General features: G+C 46.6%; 1 pseudogene; it reads left to right on the top strand.

Moving 5' to 3' along the window:
• Window positions 1-18,131: 18,131 nt before the first annotated feature.
• On the top strand, window positions 18,132-18,992 carry LOC124076549 (gem-associated protein 2-like; annotated as a pseudogene).
• The last annotated feature ends 5,083 nt before the right edge of the window (window positions 18,993-24,075 follow it).

Below are 24,075 nucleotides of genomic sequence, written 5' to 3' on the forward strand. Positions count from 1 at the left end.
TTGGACCTCTGGCTCAGCTGTGACAGGACAGATGTCTGCTGTTTTACGCCACCCACCGTGTGGAACTTTGTTATGGCAGCTCTCACTCTCACTTCTACCTCCGGTGTCTTTCTTTGTGCACCTGCCTCAGACAGGGCCCTTTCGGACACTTGTCTGGACTATTACAGTCACTTCCATCCTAATGCTGGCTCTTGTGGGGATTTCAAAAGAGAAAATGTGGCTCTTCATTGCTGCTTTAAATACCTCCGTTGCTGCCCAGCTCCTGGTGGAAAAAATCCAAATCTTCAAGCAGGTAGAAAACTGTATGGTCCTTGTTCCCCTGGTGTGGGCATTTGTTGTAGGGTCTGTGTCCCCCCCACCCCAAGATCGATGAGAGTTCAGGAAGGGAGGGGAGGGTGAGCAGCAGGCTGAAGGTCCACCATCGAGGTCCACTCAGGCATTATTCCACAGCCGAGTGACCTGGGTCCAGCAGCCCTTGCCTTTCTGTTCAGATGCTTCCATTTATCATTGGGCTTCTTTGAGGTCTTAAAGGAAAACTTCTGTGAACAACCTGGTCCCCACACTTCATTACTTCTCAGCCCCTCAGCCTGCCTCACCCCTGCCCCACCCCACCCAGCCACATCCCCCTGTCCCTGCTCTGGTTTGGTGGGTCTCCCCACCCAAAGTCATGCTTTCTCTGGGAGTGAAAAGAACTGCCATTTTCTTCTCCCTCTCCCCCAGCCAGAGAGAGCCCCCACTCCACATTTCCAGATTAGTTATTAAAGGTATGAAAGTTACGATGAAGCCAGGTGCAATCTCAACGACTCAGGAGGCCGAGACAGGAGGATCACAAGCTTGAGGACAAATTCAGCAATTTAACAAGACTGTGTCTCAAAATGAAAAAATAAAAAGGAGAGGAGATGTGGATCAGTGGTAGAGCACCCCTGAGTTCAATCCCCAGTACCAAAAATAAAGAAATGAATATTAAAAAAAAAAAGGAGCTTGTTGGTGTAGCATCCCTGAATTAAATCCCTAGTAATATGGGGCTGGTGTTATGGCTCAGTTGGTAGAGTGCTTGCCTCATGAGCACAAGACCCTGGGTTCTAATCCCCAGAATCACATACAAAAAATAAAAATAAAAAATCAAACGAAGGTATTGTGTCCACCTACAATTAAAAAATAAATATAAAAAAATCCCCAGTAATGCCAAAAAAAAAAAAAAGTCAAAATGAACACACTTGTCCAGACGACACTCATCAAAAATAATCTCAGTGCATCTTCAAACCAACCAAAACCTATGCACATTCAGGATCTTTTAAAAACAGTGTGCACGACGGATCCTGGCCATCCCTTCAGAGCAACGCAGCACCTGACAGCAGCTCGTGTCCAACTTCTATGTATTTTAAGAACTGAAGTTTGAAACAGATCAAATCCCAAAGTCGTTTTTTTTCAGTGGAGACATGAGACCAGAAGCTCCACTGCCCAGGAACCAAGCCCTCTGTGCCTTGCCCCATCTAGATCTGCATCCTCTCCCAGCCCTGCTGCCCAGGTGTCAACATACCGTTGCAGGTCGGGATGGGAAGATAAGATTGTTGTCACCTTGCTGGGGACCAGCAGGGGAAGAAGAGTCCTTTCCTTTTTTTAATACTTATTTATTTTTTAGTTGGACACAATATCTTTATTTATTTATTTATTTTTATGTGGTGCTGAGGATTGAATCCAGGGCCTTGAATGTGCTAGGCGAGCGCTCTTACCGCTGAGCCACAACCCTAGCCCCAAGGAGAGTCCTTTCAGAAGAACTGTTTTCTTAATACCCACCCTCATCCCGCCAGGGTTTGGTGGGCCATTGCCACTAGGGGCTCAGGACTGGTGCCAGAGCTCCTGCACAGGGTGTGAATGGCACAGGGTGATATGGGTGTAAAGGGCAGTGATTGCCTCCTGGGTGCTGGGAAGACCAGAGTGGGCAGGCTCAAATCAGTGCTCTGAGAAGGAGGCCCTATCTCAAGTCCATGTCAGCCTAGTCCAGATGACCCGGGACACAGTGAGACCTCCTGTCTTTGCTTGGAGGTATGTGGGCGTAATGACTATAAATCTTTTTTTTTTAATATTTATTTTTTAGCTGTAGTTGGACACAATACCTTTAATTTATTTATTTATTTTTATGTGGTGCTCAAGATCAAACACAGGGCCTCGCATGTGCAAGGCAAGCACTCTACCACTGAGCCACAACCCAGCCCCCCACCCCCACTATAAATATTGACTCAGCTTGGAGTACACCAGTGCATCAAGCCAGGGCCCACTTCCCTGGATGACAAAGGACAGAGCTTGAAAGCAGAGGCAGTGAGACAATCAGGGACCCCCATGACCAACAGAACCCCTTTGGTTTGAGGGAGTAAACCTCCTGGGGGAATGCCAAAGTCAAGCTAGCTCTCAATCTTATGGGGTCAACAGACATTACAGAAAATTAGGAGTTGAAAAGTGAATCTATCTTCAAGGCTATGGGAGAGAGAACACACCTGGAAACAGGGTGCGGGGAAGTTAGCTCAGCCTTCTCAAGTTAAGTGGTCAGCAGACTTCGAAGGTCTCCTCAGATGAGAAAGGGCAAATGCATGTATAGAATAGTCCCCAAAGTCACCTACAGTTAGCCTTTATTTTATTAGCATAGTAAAAAATTGCACCCTGAAGTGGAGACTTAAGATGGTAATGAGACACACTTCACATGAAGAGGTGTGATGAAGAGCCCTGACCAACCAAAACCCTACTCCATATGTGGTGACATCAAGACACTTGGGTCCCTGCCTATCCCACAGCCCACAGCTGTCCTTTTTTTTTTGGCATTGGGGATTGAACCCAGGGGCACTTAGCACCAAGCCACATCCCTAGCCCTTTTATTTTATTTTAAATTTTGAGACAGTGTCTTTTTTTAATATTTATTTTTTAGTTGTAGTTAGACAAAATACCTTTATTTCACTTACTTATTTTTATGTGAGGCTGAGGATCAAACCCAAGTCTCACACATTCAAGGCTCTACCACTGAGCCACACCCCTGGCCCAAGACAGGGTCTTACTAAATTGCTTAGGGCCTCAGCTAAGTTGCTGAAGCTGGCCTTGAACTTGCAGTCCTCCAGCCTCAGCCTCCTGAGCTGCTGGGATTACAGTCATGTAGCACCAGGCCTGACTGTGGATGTTCTTTTTTTGGGGGGGTGGGATACTGGGGATTGAACTCAGGGGCACTCCACCACTGAGCCACATCACCAGTCCTATTTTGTATTTTACTTAGAGACAGGGTCTCACTGAGTTGCTTAGTGCCTTGCCATTGCTGAGGCTGGCTTTGAACTTGTGTTCCTCCTGCCTCAGCCTTCTGAGCTGCTGGGATTACAGAGGTATACCACCAAGCCCTGCTGTGGATGTTCTTTAGGAGAACAGCCTGACACATAGCACTGTCTCCCTCTGGCTCTAGCAGAAGTCCCAATAAAGCCTTGCCTGTGTATTCGTGCTTACTTGACTTGCTTTTGTTTCTACTGACACTGAGTCAGTTACTGTCTTCAGTATCACAATCATGGGGGCACAGGGAGGAAGAGGCACGAAGTGTCACAGTCCTCACCTCATTTACTTTGGACCTTCCACCACCCCAGCAACTGCTCCAGATATGGATATATTTTTAATTTAACTATTGAATAGCTGACAGGGACATCGGAATTGCAAGATTATTTGCAATTAACCCTCAAATTCTCTGCATCTTCTGAATAAAGGGTGGTGTGTTTGTGTGTGTGTGTGTGTGTGTGTGTAATAAACCAGAGAAGGAAGCGAGTGCTGAGTCTGTGGAGGGGCCGGGCATTCACATCCCCTCTGAGGGGAGGTGGGGAGCAACCCCGAGGCTGGCATGGGTGGAAAGAAGCAGTGCAGGGTGGAGCAGCCTTTAGCTGAATGGCAGGGTGCTGAGGTGCATGTGTGTAGGGTACCCATCCTCTCTGTTTAGGGGAAATGGAAGGTAGTGAGGACAGTGGGGTTGGGGGACTTGCAGTGCCTGAGCTAGCTGCTGGGGACTGAAAGGTCTTCAAGTCTGACCTCAATTCCACTGGTGGCTTCAAGGGCTGGAAGAGGTTGGCCCTGGGAGTTCTAGGGTGCTTCCCATGTTTCATTATATCATCACATAGTACTCAGAATCTTGGAGTTGCTGAAAGATACATCCAAACCTTCAAAGAGGGGTTGGTTCATATGGCCAAGTCCAAACCATTAGCTCTGTGGTGCCAGAACCCTGGGCATGCTGGGCCCTGTTGATTCCTAATAAGAGAAGCCTGTCCTGAGAATGAACGGTGGATAGGCAGGCTGGGCTATGAAAATGTGTGAGTAGAAGAGAAAGGAAGAGTTAGGGCAGGAGCAAGAAGGAGAAAGAAGAGCAAGAAGTGTGTCTTAGACAAGGTGATGCAATCCTCCAAGAATCCTGAAGAGGGCGCCTGAGGCCCTAGAAAGGACCAGTTCAGTCACTTCCTGAGCACCACCTGGCAGGTGCCTGCTTCAACCATCTGTTCAGAGTGTCAGGCTCCCAAGCCTGTGGCCATGGCTGGGGTGAACTCAGCAGTAATAATTGACAGCAGCAGATACTATTTACAGCCCACATTCCTACCAACTGCTAGTCACTCTACCATTACCCCTTTAATGACTCAGAAAATTTTCATGAGAGGGAAAACCCCTGTTCTGGGAGACCTAGGTGTCCCCATCCCACTTCCAGAAGCTGCTTAGATGGTCTGCAGGAAGGTGATCAGGACCTCTCACTGCAGGTAACAGACTCACCAGGACAACTTGTCCAGGTCCTCCACCCACTGGAGCCTTTAGGTGTTTTCCTAAGTTGCCCTGAACGTCTCTCTTGCTTCTGCGTCCTCAGAGCCAGCCCATCACACACTGGGGTGGATACCCCTCAATTTAGCCATTTTTTGGAGGGGTGCCAGGGATTGAATTCAGGGGCACTTGACCACTGAGCCATGTCCCTAGCCCTATTTTGTATTTTATTTAGAGACAGGGTCTCACTGAGTTGCTTTAGCACCACACCTCTGCTGAGACTGGTTTTGAACTCTCAATCCTCCTGCCTCAGCCTCTGGAGCTGTTGGGATTACAGGTGTGCACCACCCCACCCAGCTCAATTTAGTCTTGAATCCCACTATGGACTTCCAAAGAGAAAGGCAGATAGAATAGGAAACAGAAAGAGCATTACCCTTAGATCCAGACAGAACCCCTGTTCAGGCACTCTGCATTTCTACTCTTGTCTGGGGTTCTCCAAATGTCAGGGGTTGGCTGGAGAAGATTCCTGTGTGCTTCTGAAGGGGAGATCATAAGGGGGGAGCATTCGTGTATACATGTGTGATTTGGAGGTGGGGACATCTATTATGCCCTCCTGGGAAGGTTAAGAATGGGAACTTAAAAGAAGGTATCCATTATGCCATACTAGTTTAGCAAAGTCATGGCTGTTGTGATCTTGTTACGGGGCAGGGGTCTTGTAGGACACTGAGGCAGTGCAGAGACTCCTCCCCCTTCAAACCCCAATTCTTGTGATTAAGTCAGAAAGATTTCAGACATGTAACTCAGAGTAACAAGCATGAGTTTATTAGAAGGGATGGAAAAGGGAAAATGGGGACACTCTCAAGGGAGAGAGTGGGTCCTCTTAGAAGGGAGAAGGACAGCACCGCATCTCTTGCCCTCTAGTTTTCCAGGGAAATTTTCAGAGAGTTCCAACCAGGTCCACCTCTTGACTTTTCACTGAGGGCAGGATCACATCAGACTTTCAAGTCCCCACTGCCATGACAATTCTAGGTCACTTTGGCTCATGCTGGCCGGTTCTAATTAGAACCTGTTCTTACAGATTTTATGGTTAGGGGGAATTATCTTATCTCCCTGAGTTCTGAATTATCTTATCTCCCTGAGCCTGTGTAATGTTCACAAAAGTCTCTTTTTACTGGCATTTAGGGCCTGCATTTTTTCTGCAGATAACAGGTAGTTTGCTGAGGAATGGACTTCAGCCAGGCAAGGCTGCAGGTAAAAAAAAAAAAAAAAAAAAAACTTAAAGAAAAAAAAGCATGTGGGGGTCAGCACAGTGGGCCCATTTTATAGCATTATTTGTTAAACTCATGTTCCCACCACTTGAGTCTCTGTTTCCTATCAGTCTCATCTAGGACCGCTGAGAAGGAAGAAAAGGTGGGAGGTTGCAGGGGCGGGTCCCATTAGACTTCCCTCCCTACTCCTCTTAGCAAAGTCCTGTAGGCTTAGGGCAGCCTCTTTCCTCCATAGGAGCACCCTGGGCCTGAGTCATCTCTGGCTGTGCTGCCCCCACTCTGGGGAACCCTCCCCAGGCGGCAGTCAGTCTTCCAGGAGAGAAACAGCAGAGTTTAGAGTGTGGGCCTGCAGACTTCTGCTGGGGCCTTCAATTTCCCAGTATTTTTGTCAACAATAGGAAGATACAAAGCATCTCTAAAACTGTGGGGAGCTCTGGCATTGGTGGAAAGGGAGGAGCAGCATCCCTCATCTCTGAGGTCCCCTCACCATCAGCTGCTGTGACAGAATACCTTCCTTATGTCTGTCAGCTGACTGATCCCACTACCCTGTTAAGGAGCCTGGCTTGGGGAGTCCTATCCCACCCGCCACAGACATTCAAGACAAGCAAGCTACTAGGGGTCAGGAACTTCTGGAAGGACAGGAAGACCCAGATTGGCAAACATGGAGGTCAAGGAGATGTGGACACCTGTCCCCAGGCATCACCTTCAGCGTGCGCTCTGGGACCCACAGGGAGTGGCCCAGGATGAGATGTGGCTGGGGAAATGCGGAGATGCCTGCAGGCGGCCAGGTGGGGACAGGCCTCCAGGAGCAGCAGGGCAGGGCCTGGCCCCTGGCCCCGGGCGCTCGCTCGGGTGCAGCAGGCCGGCTGGCCGCGGGGCGGAGCCCGAGAACCAGAGACGCCTGAGGAGGGAGCTGGCGCGCCACGGCCTTGGTCGCCTGTGCCCGCAGCGACGCTGGCCCGGGCTTCCCTGGGCTGCTTGGCTCGCGGCGCGCGCGGAAGGCGATCGTCGGTGGCTGTGCCCGGACTCAGTCCCCCGCCGGCGGGACACCTGGCTAGGACTCGGGAAGGAGCGCGCCTCGAGCCCGAGCCGGGCGCAGGTGTAGCTGCGTCTCTGCGTTTTCCTTCTGCTCACGCAATGTAGGTCCCCTTGGGGACATCAGTACCGGGCGCTGCCGGGCCCCGGACCGTGACCTCAGCCTGCACTCCTCACCCTAGAGAGTGAGCGGGTCCGGGGCGCCCCAATCCCACATGGCTTCTCGCACAACCTTGTCATTATGTTCAGAGGAAAGGGACCTCAAGATGCCTGACTGTGGAAAGACGCGCGGGGCCGTTGTAAGGAGGAAGCAGAAGAGAAACTGACTTGAGGAGGCGTGGGACTTGGAAGCCTGGAGGGAAGTGACAAGAACAGGCAAGGGAGCGCCTCTCCCCTGATGGATAAGTGACAGAGGTCATCATACAGGTGGTCGATTTCTCCTTGTCATTTCTTTATTGTTTTTTAAAACAAAAGTCTCCTTTTGCTGCTGATAGCAATTAATGCATGCTCATCGTGGAAAAGTTTTCAAAAAACAAAAATAAGAAGAAAATAAACCTCGCCTGGCACAGCAAAGAGGCAATAAATAGCATCTTCTACATCCCTAATTAGGATGTAGAAGAGGAGATAGTTAAGACAAAGAGATGTAATAAGACAGATACAGCTGTAGTAAAGCATTGTTTCACATGCTGCCCTCTTTGGTGAAATGTCTGTTTAAAACTTCTGCTCATTTTTGATGAAATCCAACTTAGCAACTTTTTAACTTCATGAATCAAGATTTTTGGTGTTGTCTCTAAAAAAATCTTTTGCCTAGCCTAAGGTCACAAAGATTTTCTTCTAGCACTCCTAGATTCAATCCCCAGTGCCAAACCAAACTAAACCGAAACGTTAATTAATTAATTAGGGACAGACTGGGTGTGGTGGTGTATATCTTTAATTCCAGTGACTTGGGGCGGGGGGGCAGAGGCAGGAGGATCACAAGTTCAAGGCCAGCCTCAGTAACTTAAGGACACCCTGTCTCAGAATATTAAATAAATAGGGCTAAGAATGTAGCTCAGTGGTAGAGTGGCACTGGTTCAATCACCAGCACTACAAATTAAATTAAATTAAAAGTAAATAAAGATAAAATAGGTACAGACATTGGGCCACAGTATCCAATAAGATTGGTTTGAGTTGGGTGTGGTGGCATACACCTGTAATCCCAGCAGCTCAGGAGCTGGAGGATCCCGAGTTCAAAGCCAGCCTCAGCAGTGTCAGGTCACTAAGCAACTCAGTGAGACCCTGTCTCTAAATAAAATACAAAACAGGGCTGGGCATGTGGCTCAGTGGTTGAGTGCACCTGAGTTCAATACCAGGTACCCCCCGCAAAAAAAAAAAAAAAAAAAAAGGATTAGTTTGAAGTGAAAGCATAACAAAGCTTTCTGCTATTCCTTATGGCCCTATAGAAAGGCCTCATGAGGAGTCCCCTTCCTGAGAGAAATCAATCCCTCCCCAGATGAGAGAGAACAAGGTCTGCCATTTGGTCAGATAAAAGAATCCTTCAACATCCCCTCTCCCCAAATCCTGCATCCTGATGCCGTCTCCTACGAGACATCTGGGGACTTTTTCTGGAGCTCTAAAACCTTGGAGACCTTGAGACTGGCTTCTTTCCCCTTCGAATAATGTCCTGGAGATTCATCCAGGTGCAGCACGTGATAATAGTTCATTCCTTTTCCTTGCTGAGTAGTGTTCCATGGTATAGATGAATCACAGTTTGTTTCACCATTCACCCATGAAAGGACATTTAGGTTTTTCCCAGTTTGGAGCTATTATAAATAAAGCTACTATGAACATTGTATTCAGGTTTTCGTGAGAACATAAGTTTTCATTTCTCTGGGATAAATATTCAGGAGTGAGATTGCTGGGGCCTTTGATGTTTGTTGAATTTTATTAAAAAATGCAAAACTCTTTTCCACTTTGAGATTTCTTAAGTTTCTTTCCTTTTGGGTTAACTTGTTCATTTCCTCTCAGAAGACTCCAGGGAGAACAATCTTTGATTAGATTATCACTGATCTCATTCTCAGGAACAGGGTTTTAACATCTCAAAAATGACAACCTATGTGGGTTTTCATTTTCCCAGGGTTTCTAAGCAAATTGCTTTTATTTTCCTATTAGGGAAAGGTGGTCATCTTATAATTTAAATCTATAAAGTATCACATAAGCCTTTCAGAAGTTTTTTTAAAAGTAGAGATGAAAAAAGTGAGTCCCAAGTCCATAACCTGTGACTAAATGATTTTTCTTTGTCAAGTTACTGAATTTCCTTTAATTTCATGTCCCTCTTCTGTAAACTGGGAAAAGTATTTACCTGAGAAATATTTATAAAGAATAGAGGGGAAGTAACATAAAATGTCTGGGACATTCATTGTAGGCATCAAATAGAATATAACTGCTATGACAGTGAACAACCCCCCTCCAGTCCTGGATTTAACACTAATTTCAGGTACCTAAGATATAACAGCTGAGCACTTAATTAGGAGCAGATTGGGCTGACCCCTGCTGTCACTTGCTCAGGGACTTACTCTGAGTGAGGCCCCACTCTAGGGGGGATGTCAAATCTGACCTCAGGTCTGGCGCAGGGCTTCTTAGCCAGGAGCCCACTTCATAGGACCCACCACTGTTAACATGCAACTTAAATAACTTACATCTCTACAGCACTATCTTGGGTATGGTCTAAAAGTGCTTCAAGTGACAGATGGGAAAACATCCCAGAGAGGAAAGAGACACTCTGGGAGGGAAGCAGGCACCTAAAAAGACTTTTTTTTTTTTTTTAATTCCAAATCCTTGTGATAACATGTCTGGTACACACTATGAATCCGTTTTTACACAAGAGAAGAGCAGAAACCAAGACCCTGGAGACCCAGGCCAATGATCCTCCCAGCCCAGGACATCTTATCTTTCTGTGTTGTTATCTGTCTTCTTGTCTTCTCACCAGAATACAAGCCCTGGATGGTGGCTCTTGCCATCCCCAAGGGCTCAAACTAGGTTCTCTCAATTGTGATTCTAAGTGTCAGAAAATTTACTGAACCCCCTTCCTGAATTAGGCCCAGAGATATGTTGCATGATGTGACTCAACTGAGGCTTCCCAAAGGATTCTGGCCTGGAGGGTAGGCTGGGGAGTGGTCAGAGCCAGGGCTGGGAGGGTTTCATAGAATACTGCCTCTCCTGGCACAGGGAGTGAGGGGCCCCCAGGTGCGAAATACTGAGAAAGGATTAGGCTCATAGCCAGGGTGAGTGGCATAGGACTGTAATCCCAGCAATTTGGGAAGGTTGAGGCAGGAGGATTACAAGTTCAAGACCAGCCTCAGCAACTTAGTGAGGCCCTAAGAATTTAGGGACACCCTGTCTCAAAATAAAAATAAAATAAAAAGATAAGGGATGGGGTTGTGGCTCAGTGGTTAAGTATCCCTGGGTTCAATCCCTGCTGAGAGAGAGAGAGAGAGAGAGAGAGAGAGAGAGAGAGACCAACCGTTCAGGGCTGGGTCTTTGGACCTCCGGAATGCAATGGGGCTGCTGTGGGAACCAATTTCTGCTCCCCAGGCAAATCAGGATCCCTGTTAGAAGGGGCCATTCCCTGCTTCTCTGCAGCTCCACAAACACCCAGAGCCCACTACAGATGGCCCTAAGCTAGCACCTGCAAGCGCAGAGGTCTGGGTGGCCAGTGCTGCACCTTCCTCAAGCCAGTTTCTCCTCCACTCGCTCCCTACAACCGCCTGCGCCCTTGTACCCAGCTCAAATATCTCCAGTCGGTCCCCTCCTAAAAACTGCAGAGGAAATACGAACGCGCGGGACAGGGTGTGCGGGAGGCGGTCCGAGCTCGCTCTCTGCAGGGTGAGGGGTGCAGGCTGAGGTCTCGGTCCCGGGCCCCCGCAGCGCCCCTTACTGATGTCCCCGAGGGGACCTAGATTGCGCAGCTACACCTGCGCTCGGCTCGGGCTCGAAGCGCCCTCCTTCCCGAGTCCCAGCCAGATGTCCCCGCCGGTGGGGGACTGAGTCCGGGCACAGCCACCGACGATCGCCTTCCGCGCGCGCCGCGAGCCAAGCAGCCCAGGGAAGCCCGGGCCAGCGTCGCTGCGGGCACAGGCGACCAAGGCCGTGGCGCGCCAGCTCCCTCCTCAGGCGTCTCTGGTTCTCGGGCTCCGCCCCGCGGCCAGCCGGCCTGCTGCACCCGAGCGAGCGCCCGGGGCCAGGGGCCAGGCCCTGCCCTGCTGCTCCTGGAGGCCTGTCCCCACCTGGCCGCCTTCAGGCATCTCGCGGTCCGCATTTCCCCAGCCACATCCCATCCTGGGCCACTCCCTGTGGGTCCCAGAGCGCACGCTGAAGGTGATGCCTGGGGACAGGTGTCCACATCTCCTTGACCTCCATGTTTGCCAATCTGGGTCTTCCTGTCCTTCCAGAAGTTGAATGTCTGAGGCGGGTGGGACAGGACTCCGTGGGAGCAGTCAGCTGACGGATGTAAAGAGGTGTTCTGCCTCAGGGGTTGATGGTGAGGGAACCATCCTCTCCTTTTGGATCCCATCTTTTGAGAGGATGGTGATGGACCTTAGATTTCACTATTGTCTTCTTGCCTCAACTAAATTGTTAGGTAATTTTTGGAATCATGTTTGGTTCCCGCCTACATTTGGCTTATCTCTCTTGCCTTCCAAATTCTGATTCTGTTATATGCAGAAGTCAATCTGCCACTCCATCCCCCTAGTTGGGTGGCATCCTTTCCCCAACTTATCCATGAGGAAACTCATCCTCAGCAGAAAATGGCAGAGACAGGCCTAAGAATCCAGGTCTTCCATAGACATCATCGCTCTTTCCTCTGCACCCCCCCAACCTGTGGGAGCTGTGAGAGGGGGCCGGAAGGGAGTGTGAGTGATCCTGCCATATCTGGACCCTCCAGGCCTACATCCCTGCGGGACCAGGCTGCAGGAGGGGTGGTCTTGAGCCTGTATTGTGAGAGGGAGGGTTTGTGTGACCTACCTTCCCAATCTTTTGCCTTCTCTCCTCTTTACTAGGAGGAGCAGTAGGGTCCCTTGTTAGTCATGGGTTTTCTGCTGAATCAGGCACTGGGCCTGATGGCACCACCTCAATACTTACCCTTCTCAGATGGATATCTTCTATCCCACCACCTGTCTCCCATCCCAATGTGGCTACTTCTGGAAAACCAAAGGTAAGGACCAGAGCTAGACTCAGGTAACCCAGCCCAGACTGTGGTCAGGTTCAGGTAGCTGGGGAAGCAGGAGGTATTGGAGAGGAGTCTAGGGTGGCTTAAGAGTCAGATTATGAGGGCCCAAGTGGTAAGACTAGAGGAGGGGCCTGACCCCCAGGGGTGTGATGGGGGTGGGGTGAGGTAACCAGCATATTCAGATGTGGAGGAATCTGATACCCCCTTTCCCACTATCACAACAGCCCTCAGAGTGGTAGATTTGGGGACAGTGTTAAAATTTGGGGATATCTGAGTCTTTTGGGGGTACAAAGGTTATGTTTTGGATGCACAAAGTCCAAGTTTGGAGATAGTTATATATGAATTATTGATTATCACTGGGCAGCACCTTCAGCCATCATCACACATTTGTGGCTTTGCTTGATCCTGCTTTGATAAAGATACCCAAGTACCCTAGCACAGTGGTGCACACCTGTAATCCCATCAACTTGGGAAGCTGACGAGTGAGGATCTCAAGTTCAAGGTCAGCTTTAGCAATATAGCAAGACCCTCAACTATTTAGCCTGTCTCAAAATAAAAAATAAAGCTGGGCACAGTTGCGCAGTGTTGCACACCTGTAATCCCAGCAACTCAAAAGGCTGAGGCAGGAGAATTGTGAGTTCAAAGCCAGCCTGAGCAACTGTAAGCCACTAAGCAACTCAGTGAGACCCTGTCTCTAAATAAAATGCAAAATAGGACTGGGGATGTAGCTCAGTGGCCAAGTGCCCGTGAGTTCAATCCCCAGTGCCAAAAAATTTAAAAAAGGGTCTGGAATGTAGCTCAGAGATAGAGCACCCCTGAATTCTATCTCCAGTACCAAAACTAAACTAAACCAAAACAAAAATACTCAAGTACTGTAGAAGGAAGAGAAGTCCTAGCATCCCACAGGGCTTCATCCTGTGCTGTTCTTTGTTTTTTTTTTTTTAAATAGGGATGCCCTCTTGTGGATACCTGAGGTATTTCACTATATCTTTTCTACCTTCAAGAAGTTCCACCACCATTTCTGCTCCATCCTTATTGCACTTATAAGCCCATGAGGGGTTCCTTTATTAATGGCATAAAGGATTCTGGGGTTCTGAGATTTGATTTCAACACACAAAAAACCCTATTATGTGTAAACAAGCATTTCCACAGCAATTATTCTGTGCTTTATAAATCATTCATTTATTCCTCACAGCTACCCTGTGAGGTAAGTACTACAATCACCCCTATTTTACAGATGAGAACATTGTGAAACAGAGAAGTTAAATGACTTGCCTAAGTCACATGGAGAATCTGGATTCCAGATGCTGTATTGTTAAGCCCTCCCCCATGCTGCCTCCCACTGGCATGGGAAGCCTCACATGATAACAGTCACAGCTAAGGGACATGTGTACACACAATACAGAGACTGTCCCCAGGCCTCATCCCTGACTTCCCCAAAGCTTACCCTGTCCCTCCCCAGGATGACTCTGTACACACACACACACACACACACACACACACACACGGAGGGTAGAGAGGCGTCCAACAGCCTCCCTTTTCTTATTGGTTCTTTCTGTCCCTTCTGGGATGTGGAGATGCAGTAGGGGGTGCGGCTGCTTCACATCTGACTTCTCTGGGGTAGTCAGAGTATTCTGGGCCAATATGGCTCTATCACCACAGAACCAAAAGCCAGTGTAGACGCAGGCGGGTCAGATGACTGCCTTTTCACTTCACACCCTCTGGGCCTGGAGAGGGTCTGGCTGGGTGGTCATAAGACCCACCTCTCTTCTGAAACCTGAAACCTGGGGGTGTAAAGTGCCAGGAGAGCTCCCTTTCCACCACTTGGAGAGAAGGAAACGAAGCCTTTTCCTGAGACCACCCACTCACCCCGTGTTTGCTGACGATGTTCTGTGGGTGTGTGGGGACAGGGCTGCAAAGGTGGATCAGGAGCAGATCTCTGTCTTATGGGACCCCATTTAATAGAGGAAGGACGGATGAGTCAACAGTGGCTGTGATTCAGCATGCCGGGCACAGGCGGAGGCGATTACTGCAGAAAAGGAGGCTGAGCTCCTCTGGGGCAGGGCAGGGAAGGTTTTGCAGGACCTGCCCTTGAGGTGGGTCTTAGAGAGTGGGTCAGGTTTAGCCCTGGGAAGAGGCGCGTATTGCAGGTGAGGCATGTAGTCCCCGCAGTCTGAGCAACCAGGCAGTTTGTGAGCATTTATCTGGCTGTAGCCAAGGCTGCCTGGAAAGAGGACAAGAGAGTCACCAGGGGAGTGGGGGTCAGATCACCAAGGTCTCACCTATGGGGCTGTGGAGTTCAGCCTTGAAGTTTCCATGCAAGCAGAGGAAGCAGTCACCCTCTTCAGAGAGCAGGATGAGGAGTCCTGGCAAGCTCAGAGGGACTAAAAGGTGGGCAAGAGGGACAGGAGATGGTCCACTTAGATTCTTAATGTTTGTATTAAGCTTTAATGGAGTTCTCTATTAGTCAGAGCTCTTATACCCAGCAGAAACCCATGGGGACCAACTTAAATAAAAATCATGTTGGCTCACATAACTGGAGGACACTTCGAGAGTCTCAAGGATCAAAGGAACTGGAGCTCAGGACTCCAGGCCAGCAGGACCTCCTCCTTGCCGCATCTCTTCTCCTCTTGTCCCTGCTTGGATTTCTTCTGCAGGTTCCTTTCACAAGGCAGAGAAGAGGGCTGTCCCAGCCCATGCCTCTGTCACCTCAACTAGTAGTGTCAGTGTAAAGAGGACCTCCTTCCAATGTCTGCATATTAACTGCCAAGAAGGATCTGCTTGGTCCCCTTTGGGTCACTGAGATCTTTCGGTCTAATCATCACCGTGGCTGGGCACACGGGATGCTGGGATGAACCCACCCAGGGTCCACATTTTTAGAGGAGGCAGAAGCAGGAGATACCACCATATCTCACAGCTCCTCAAGACCATGTGGAGTGAGGGAGAGGTCCCCAAAGAAAAGGGGACAGAGTTATCAGGAAGGGCCTGGGAAATGGGCTGGCCAGCGAGCAATGGAAGCTGCCCCTTCTATTTTTATCTTTTGGCACTGAGGATTGACCCCAGGAGCACTTTACCCCTGAGCTACATCCCCAGCCCTTTTATTTATTTATTTTTAAGACAGGGTGTCACTAAGTTGCTGAGGACCTTGCTCAATTGCTGTGGCTGGCCTTGAACTTGTCAGCCTCCTTCCTCAATCACTGGGATTACAGGCGCGTGCCACTCTGCCTGACAGGAGTTGCCACTTCTGTGTGTCAGATGTTCTGCTAAAGGCTGGAGATTCCGTCTCTACCTTCAAATACTCCACAGTGCAGGTGAAAGTTCTGATGTCTAGTAAAGGTCACAAGGAGGATGGGACGCAGCCATTCTCCAGAGACGGTGGGAACTCAGAAAGATGGGCATGCCACCCAGAGGAAGGCAGAAAGAAACCAGGACAAACTGGGTCAAAAATGCCCCTCCAGGGGCTGGGGCGGTAGCTCGGTAGCACGTGTGGGGCACTGGGTTCAATTCTCAGCACTGCATACAAATAAATGATTTTTTTTAAAAAAAGAACAATTTTAAAAATGCCCCTCCACTGAATTATGGAAGATGAGAAAATTAGCCTAGCCAAAAAAAAAAAAAAAGAGGAAGTTCAGAAGAGGCAGTGAAATGTAGAGGCACAGATCTTAGAGGCTTGGGATTCTGGCTTAGGAAAGGGGTCAACTGTCGTGTGATTCCAGGAGAGGAACACAGGAGGAGTTTGCGATTGAAGCAGAGGAACTGGAGAGTTCAGATTGACACGGGAGGGGTGAGGGGAAACATGTGGCTCACTCAGATAGAGATACCTGGTAGGTGACTAGATTATTTTGGATCTAGAGGTTTAGAAAAAGGAATAAGTGGTGGAGATAAATTTGGGGTTCACCCAGCTGGACAGACGGTGTGGCTCAGATGAACAGAGCTGCGGAACACCTGTGTTCACTGAGCAGGTGAACTCAGAATCTGAGTCTGAAGGAAGGAGGCTGAGAGAGGCGGGTGCAGGGGAGCAGCAACCGTGACACAACGGTTTGTGCTTTCTGGTCCCAAAGGCCCTGCGTATGTCATCCTCCCTCCTCCTTTGTAAATTTCCAGGGGAAAGAAAATGTTACCTTCCAAGAAATGAAAATCAGGTTGTCAGCAGCAGAACCTGATGCAAATCAAATCTTCAAAAGAGCAGAGGGTGAGTTAAGACCACCAGTTGTCCCCGACACCTGTTCTCTGGTTCTTTCTTAGCAAGGGAACCTTGAATTCGTAGCTGGCCGCATGGCCATCCAGAATGAAGTCTGCCTTTCCGGCCTCACTTGAAGCTAACATGGTTAAATTCCAACTGCCTCTTCCTTCTTTGCACTTTCTTCCATTCTCCTGGCCTCAGTCTGAGGCCTTCAACATCCCATCATATTGGACCAGGACGACAGCGAGGTCTTGAGTGTTGCAGAAGAGAAAACTGGAAGAAGCCTCATCCCCTCCAGTCTTTTACATAAGTTGAAGCCACTGCTATTTTGAGTCTCTTATTTACAACTAAACTCTATCCTAACTGATATTGAGAGGAAATTATACCCAGCCAAAATATCAATCAAGTATGAGAATAAAACAAAATCAATTTGGAGCAGGCAACCATCCAAAGAGAAGTCAGGAAACAGATGTTCAAATACAGTGTTTAAAGCCCTTAAAGTAAATAAGTATCTAATTGACAGGGATTTCGGGGAAAAGGGGAACTGTGAAAGCAAGTTAAATCCATCAACTTTCATTGCAGAGAGTCGAGAGACACTGCTTAAAGTTAATAAATTAGCCACAGAGAGATAAGTATATTTTCTAACACTGTCAGGAAAGCTAAAAAGAGAAGTGGTTAAAAATTATCACTTCTGCCAGGCATGGTGGTGCATACCTATAATCCCAAGAAACCTGGAACAGGAGGATCGCAATTTAGAGGCCAGCCTCGCAGCTTAGTGAGACCCTCAGTAACTTAGTGAGACCCTGTCTCAAAACAAAAAATAAAAAAGAACTGGGGAAGTGGCTCAGTGGTAAAGCACCCCTGGGTTAAAACCCCAGTACCAAACAACAACAACAAAATTTACCACTTTTCAATTTTACATTGCATTTACTTTACAATTTATTTTTTTTTTTTTATTTTACCTCGTGCCCTGAGGAATGGAGCTGGCCTTCTATGGACTAAGACCTCTGAAACCACCAGCCCTCAAATAAACTTTCCTTCCTCTACAATTGTGCTGGTTGGGTCCTTTAGTCACAAGAGCTAAAAAAGCTGACTAAAACAATGGTTCTGGAGACTGGGAAGGCCAAGGCCATAGCAGTGGCATCTGGCAAGAGCATCAAAACATGGTGGAATGTGAAAGGGCAAGCAAGTGCATGCAAAAGACAGCAACAGAGGCCAGGCTTACCTGACAACAACCCACTTTGATGATAATTAAGCCATTAGTGTGAGAAAGGTATTAATCACTTCTAATGACCTGATCATCTTGTAAAGGCTCCATCTCTCACCACTATCACAATACAATCCAATGTCAACGTGAATTTCAGGGGAGGACAAACCACATTCAAACCATAACAGCTTATAATGTATATTTTGTGATGTATATTTCTAAAAAGAAAGGGGGAGCTGGATACGGTGATGCACGCCTGTAATCCCAGCAACTGGGGAGGCTGAGACAAGAGGATCACAAGTTTGAGGCCAGCATCAGCAACTTAGTGAGGCCCTAAACAACCTAGCAATACCCTGTCTCAAAAAATAAAAAGGAGGGGCTGGGGTTATGGCTCAGTGGTAAAGCGCTTGCCTAGCATGTGTGACACACTGGGTTCGATTCTCAGCACCACATACAAATAAATAAAATAGGGCCATGGCGTGGGTACCATCCGAGTCTGCAGTGGAAGAGTTGATGCCCCGGCTATTGCCGGTGGAGCCCTGCGACTTGGCGGAAGGTTTCGACCCCTGGGTACCTCCGAGGACGCCTCAGGTATTCCTGAGGCGTGTTCAGATCGAAGCTGCTCAGTGTCCAGATGTTGTGGTAGCTCAAATTGACCCAAAGAAGTTGAAAAGAAAGCAAAGTGTGAATGTTTCTCTTTCAGGATGCCAACCTGCCCCTGAAGGTTATTCCCCAACACTTAAGTGGCAACAGCAACGAGTAGCACAGTTTTCAACTGTTCGACAGAGTGTGAACAAACAGAAGTCACTGGAAATCACAACAGTTAGACAGTAATGTGACTATGATTGGTTTTCCTCCATTGCTTAGTATTGTTAGCAGAATGAATCAGGCAACAGTAACTAGTGTCTTGGAATATCTGAGTAACTGGTTTGGAGAAAGAGACTTTACTCCAGAATTGGGAAGATGGCTTTATGCCTTGTTGGCTTGCCTTGAAAAACCTTTATTACCTGAGGCTCATTCACTGATTCCGCAGCTTGCAAGAAGGTGCTCTGAAGTGAGACTCTTAGTGGACAGTAAAGATGACGAAAGAGTTCCTGCCTTGAATTTATTAATCTGCTTGGTTAGCAGGTATTTTGACCAACGTGATTTAGCTGATGAGCCATCTTGATGTAGCTGATTTCTGAGGGATAGAAGCTATTTCTGCTGAAGGCAGCCTAAGTCTGATGAAGTGCAATGCCAATTCAAGTACAGGCTGTTATCACTTCTTCAAAACTGTGTGAAAGGTCTTCATTTTAACCTGTGCAACTCAAATTGATAAACAGAATATAGACTGAATTGATTTTCTGAAATATCTTTGGAAAATCCCACTTGGTGTTTGATGAACAATTTGAATAGTTTTCTGCAGTCACATGATTTAAAATAAATTGAGTGCCAGTTATTGGTGAAGATGCCTGTATAGAAACTGTGTGATGAAATTTTATAAAGGTCCCCGGTGCTATTTCATTGTTTGTTACATGTCTTCATATAAATTTTGTTGAAAATGTGTTTTGGGGGCTGGGGATGTGGCTCAAGCTGTAGCGCGCTCGCCTGGCATGCGTGCAGCCCGGGTTCGATCCTCGGCACCACATACAAATAAAGATGTTGTGTCCGCCGAAAACTAAAAAATTATTAAAAAAAAAAAAAAGAAAATGTGTTTTGGTTACCAAAACTTTGTTTTACTTTTGAACAAAACAAGATAATGTCCTTAGAATTAGAAAATAATCTAGATTAAATGGCAAATATGAGTCAGCAACAGAATTAATCAAATGTTTTCTCTTTAAGCTCAATAAGTTTATTAAGTGCTTTATTGCATAAACAACTTTTTCTATAGGTTTAATGCAATGCCAATCAAAATCCCAACGGCATTTCTTGTAGAAATAGAGAAAGCAATCATGAAATTCATATGGAAAAATAAACGACCCAGAATAGCAAAAACAATGCTAAGCAGGAAGTGTGAATCAGGCGGTATAGCGATACCAGACTTCAAACTATACTACAGAGCAATAGTAACAAAAACAGCATGGTACTGGTACCAAAACAGGCGGGTGGACCAATGATACAGAATAGAGGACACAGAAACCAATCCACAAAACTACAACTACCTTATATTTGATAAAGGGGCTAAAAGCATGTAATGGAGGAAGGATAGCATCTTCAACAAATGGTGCTGGGAAAACTGGAAATCCATATGCAACAAAATGAAACTGAATCCCTTTCTCTCGCCATGCACAAAAGTTAATTCAAAATGGATCAAGGAGCTTGATATCAAATCAGAGACACGCCGTCTGATAGAAGAAAAAGTTGGCTACGATCTACATACTGTGGGGTCGGGCTCCAAATTCCTCAATAGGACACCCATAGCACAAAAGTTAATATAACTAGAATCAACAAATGGGACTTACTCAAACTAAAAAGTTTTTTCTCAGCAAAAGAAACAATAAGAGAGGTAAATAGAGAGCCTACATCCTGGGAACAAATCTTTACTCCTCACGCTTCAGATAGAGCCCTAATATCCAGAGTATACAAAGAACTCAAAAAATTAGACAATAAGAGAACAAACAACCCAATCAACAAATGGGCCAAGGACCTGAACAGACACTTCTCAGAGGAGGACATACAACAAGTACATGAAAAAATGCTCACCTTCTCTAGCAGTCAGAGAAATGCAAATCAAAACCACCCTAAGATACCATCTCACTCCAGTTAGATTGGCAGCCATTATGAAGTCAAACAACAACAAGTGCTGGCGAGGATGTGGGGAAAAGGGTACACTTGTACATTGCTGGTGGGACTGCAAATTGGTGCAGCCAATTTGGAAAGCAGTATGGAGATTTCTTGGAAAGCTGGGAATGGAGCCACCATTTGACCCAGCTATTCCCCTTCTCCGTCTATTCCCTAAAGACCTAAAAAGAGCATGCTACAGGGACACTGCTACATCGATGTTCATAGCAGCACAATTCACAATAGCAAGACTGTGGAACCAACCTAGATGCCCTTCAATAGATGAATGGATAAAAAAAATGTGGCATTTATACACAATGGAGTATTACTCTGCATTAAAAAATGACAAAATCATAGAATTTACAGGGAAATGGATGGCATTAGAGCAGATTATGCTAAGTGAAGCTAGCCAATCCCTAAAAAACAAATGCCAAATGTCTTCTTTGATATAAGGAGAGTAACTAAGAACAGAGTAGGGTCGAAGAGCATGAGAAGAAGATTAACATTAAACAGGGATGAGAGGTGGGAGGGAAAGGGAGAGAGAAGGGAAATTGCATGGAAATGGAAGGAGACCCTCAGAGTTATACAAAAGTACATAAAAGAGGAAGTGAGGGGAAATGGAAAAATAATACAAGGGGGACAAATGAATGTCAATAGAGGGGGCAGAGAGAGAAGAGGGGAGGGGAGGGGAGGGGAGGGGGGATAGTAGAGGATAGGAAAGGCAGCAGAACACAACAGACACTAGTATGGCAATATGTAAATCAATGGATGTGTAATTGATGTGATTCTGCAATCTGTATATGGGGTAAAAATGGGAGCTCATAACCCACTTGAATCAAAGTGTGAAATATGATATATCAAGAACTATGTAATGTTTTTGAACAACCAACAATAAAAAATTTAAAAAAAATACAAATAAATAAAATAAAGGTCCATCAACAACTAAAAAATATTTTTAAAAAATAAAAATAAAAAGGAAGGGGCATGTGGCTAGGTGGTAAGCACTCCTGGGTTCAACTCCCAGTATATAAATAAATAAATAGAATGGAAGGAAGGATGTAAAGTAACAGAGGTCCAGAGTCTAGAAAATGTGCCCCCAGAGGGAGATGGACAGGGAGGTCAGTTGTTCCACAGTAAATCTGATTGCTTCTGATTTTCGCCACTGGGTTTGTCTCATCCTTTATCCTCAGGGCCAGACTGGGGAGGAATTTAAAGACCTGCTCAAATGCCCCACTTCCTGTTGGCAAAGCTTGAGTTGGAATGACCTTAGGGCTGAGCAGGCAGAGGCCCCCTTTTTGCCAGGGTCAGAATTTCTCTGGTAATAGGACTCCCTTAAATCCCTCTTGGCTTTCTGCCATTGCAGTTCCTGGGGACGCCATGCACAAGTGACCATTGCCAACAATCTCCCTTGGTCATGAAATTTGATTCTGATCCCCCTCTCTAGTGGATTCTGTCTTTTAGCCAGAGATCTGGAGGCTCCCCTCTTCGTCCAGATGTTAGGTTCAGCTTTTCCCTTGGCATATGAACATCTCAGGTTCACGGATTAGGACACTGAATTTCCTTTGGGGAGGGTCTATCGTCCCCATCCCATCCCACTCTCAGCCAGGATATTAAATATATTTCATCTGAGATGTCTTATACCCCCAAATCTAGGGACATGCTGATCAGTATATTCCCATCACCATAATCAAAATGACTGGTGATGAACACATGGTGTTTGGCAGCCCACTTATAGCAAATGGCAGGATTTTTTGCTGAGAATGCTGAGATATGGACTTGCTCTTTCTTACTGGTATTGAACAAGGAAGTTTGTAATCCCTGGAGCTCCTGTCAGCCCTGAGTGCTGTTGGGATTATAAAGAGAGAAATACAGACAACAAAAACAGGGAGCTGAGACAGGAGAACTGCAAGTTCAAGGCCAATGTCAGCAATTTAGTGAGGCCTTAAGCACTTTAGGGAGACCCTCGTCTTAAATAAATAAATAAAATAAGGGCTGTGGCTCAATGGTAGAGTGCTTACCTAGCATGTGTGAGACACTGGGTTGGATTCTCAGCACCACATATAAATAAATAAAATAAAGATCTATTGACAACTAAAAAAATATTTTAGGGCTGGGGGTGTGGCTCAGTGGTAGAGTGCTCACCTAGCATGCACGAGGCACTGGTTTCCATCCTCAGCACCACATAAATGTAAAATAAAGATATTGTGTCCACCTAAAACTTAAGAATAAATGTTTTTTAAAAAATATTTTAAAAATCAAAATAAATTTTTTTTAAAAGGTTGGGGATGTAACTCAGTGATAAAGTGCCCCTGGGTTCAAGGTTCCATCCCCAGGATCACCCCCCCCCACCCCCATTAATTGCAGAGCAGGCTTAATGAATGCTAGCTGCAGGGTAGCCTGGACACTGGGCCCCCATCCTTCTGGTTCCTTATCGCTTGTTTGCCTCAAGGCTGAACACTCGACCCCCACCTGTCTGGTGCTAAGGGTGTCAACTTAGCAACTACTGTATGATCCAGTCACTGTACGCCAACAAGGCAGCTTGCAGACCCAGAGACTCCATTAGATTTTGGCTATAAAAACTCTCTCCTGGCAGACCCTCCTCTCTCTCACTCTCTCTAACCCCCCCTTCTATCTCTCTCTCTCTCTCTTACTTTGCTTTATCCCTCTCTCTCTCTCTCTTTCCCTGCTCTCTTTCTCTTTTTTTTTTCTCTTCATTCCCCAGAGGGGAATGCTATTAATCAGACACTGCCGCAATAAATATTTCTTGGTCGCTCTGAGTGTTGTGGTCACTTTCCTTTTACCCGCCTCAAAATAAATAAATAAATAAATAAAGTGCGTGTGTATAAATAAATAAATAAATATATATATATATATATATATGAAAAAGGATCATTTCTTTTGGCCCCAACTAATTTAACTTTAGCAGCTTCAGTGGACCTAGATCATTGGCCAGAAGCAAATCAGATCTTTCTTAACAAAGCTAAAGTTCTCTGGTGATTCAGCTTAAAAGAAAGATTCCTGCTGCCTGACAGAACTTTACTGAAGACCACAGAAGAATGTCATGTTCCGTATCTAATATTTTTCCATCAAGTCTCTAATAACTCCAGTACCATTAGGCACAAGTATGAGTCCTAAGATCAAGATTCTTTTAGTTGCAAAGAAAGCAACTCCACTCATATTTAAACAAGAGGGAGCTTTTTGGTTCATAGGATGGGAAAGGTAGGGGTATATTAGAAACAGAGACAAAATACTGTTAGTCTCTCTCTCTCTCTCCTATCTGTTTGGTTTTTACACTCTGTGTTTCAGGGATTTTTTTTGTTTGTTTGTTTCTGCTTTTGTTACCAGGGGTTGAACCTGGGGCGCTTAACCACTGAGCCACATCCCCAGCCCTTTTTATTTTTTATTTAGAGACAGGATCTCTCTAAGTTGCTTCCGGTCTTGCTAAATTGCTGAAGCTGACTTTGAACTTGCAATCCTCCTGCCTCTGCTTCCTGAGCTGCTGGGATTACAGGTGTGAGCCATTGTGCCCAGAAGTTGCAACTTCTTAGTCTACCAGTTTAGAATGGGTTTTTCTGTACATATAGAGAATATTAGCTACAGTGACATCCAACACCCCAGAATTGTGGTTGACAGTTCCATTACCAGAGAAGAAACAAGT

This window comes from Marmota monax, unplaced genomic scaffold, assembly GCF_021218885.2.
Source record: "Marmota monax isolate L192 unplaced genomic scaffold, Marmota_monax_Labrador192_F-V1.1 WCK01_AAM20220418_F8-fsc00064, whole genome shotgun sequence".
Lineage (NCBI taxonomy): Eukaryota > Metazoa > Chordata > Mammalia > Rodentia > Sciuridae > Marmota > Marmota monax.